Here is a 1,656-nt window from a genome sequence, read left to right on the forward strand (position 1 = left end):
TAGCGGAGTAAACCGTACAAACATCCAGCAGAAGGCAAGGGGAAACCACTGCTGTATTCTTTCCCAAGAACGTCATGGAACGCAAGACAGACAGTGTGAAGTGGAGGTCCATGAACGCCCACGCCAGTCTGCAAGGCACCGGATGATGATGATGATGATGATGATGATGATGTACGTCGACAGGGTGTATAGGTTGATGGTTGGTGGGAGTGTGGGTTGTGGTTGTACTTGGTGGACAGGTCTTCGAAGATATTTTATGAAAGTGTCAGTTTGTTTAAAAGTAAAGTTGTTCCCGCATCCGATCCAGACATTGGGGATTGCCTTGTTAGTGAGACAATTTCCTGGGCCTTCGGCATATTGTGGTAGGGCGGCCAGTTCCTTCCACTCCGCCTTTACTTTCCCAACTAGAAGTCAGATACCCATTACTATTGGGTGGGCAGGAGGTGGCGAAAAAAAATCTGTGTCCGAACCGAGGCTCGAACCCGGACTTTCCGCTTCGGAGACGAGCGCATCAGTATATTAATAGTAGGCTAAAGTTCTAATCGTTGCATGCTAGAAGTTTGGTATAATGTCGTGAATGATAACAAATTAATAATTGTAGTATATAAAGTAAACATATTTAGCAACTAAAAGTTGTATAACGAGTAGATGTTGTATTAAGTAATAAAACAAAATGTTCATTGAGATAAAAACTAATATTGTATAAAGTTACAAAACAACTAAATCTGGCACGAGAGAACAACTAAATTTTGTATTAAGTAATAAACCAATTCATTGTTGTCTAAGATAATAAGAAAATAATATTGTATGAAATAGTAACTAAACTTTGTATAAGATGATAACTAAATGTTTTAAGAAGAACAAATAAATATTGTATAGGTTAACAATTGAACGATGTATAAGATAAGATGACAACTAAATGTTGTATCTGTTTTGTAGCGTATAATCCCTTCTGTACACAAATATTACAACATCACAATTTTGCTAGATGTAAAGTTTAAATATTGACACCCAACAGCAAGACAGGGAAAAACAGAGGCACAAACATGTTTTGACGTTTATTCAATTTGAAAAAAAATGGAAAGGTGCTCAGATTCAGGATAAAAGGCGCTCAACAAAACAGGCACAGAAGAACAGAACAGCTGTTAAGGTCCCTTTCTTTCTTTTTTTTCTCTTATTCATGTAATATTCTTTGCATTTAGAACACGTACAGCTCTGTGTAACGAAATTCGTACTCAACGAAAAGATTTCAGGGTCTTGCCAACTCCAATATGTGTGTTTTAGACTGTTCACCCAACTTGAAACTTAAGTGACATGCATTGTTTCTTTGTTTGTATGAGAACTTACTGTTGTTTTGTGTTATAGTACAATAAAGCCGTCTGCGACTACAACGGCTTTGATGTTTATGCTAGTTCTGCTGCTGCTCTATGGTGCTACCACCGCTGCTGGTGGTGATGGTGGTGGTGGTACATGTGCTGCTACTGATGATGATGCATAGGAGATAGAAGAGGAGAAATATGGAGAAGGAATCAGAAAAGGAGGCAAGGTGGAAGAGGTCCTACTTGTTTCTTTCCGTCTGTTGTTTCTGTCTGTCTGTGTGTTTGACATTTTCCCAACACTAAATGACCATTATTGTGTCCATCTGCTTCTCTTTAC

This window comes from Aplysia californica, unplaced genomic scaffold, assembly GCF_000002075.1.
Source record: "Aplysia californica isolate F4 #8 unplaced genomic scaffold, AplCal3.0 scaffold00061, whole genome shotgun sequence".
Classification (NCBI taxonomy): domain Eukaryota; kingdom Metazoa; phylum Mollusca; class Gastropoda; order Aplysiida; family Aplysiidae; genus Aplysia; species Aplysia californica.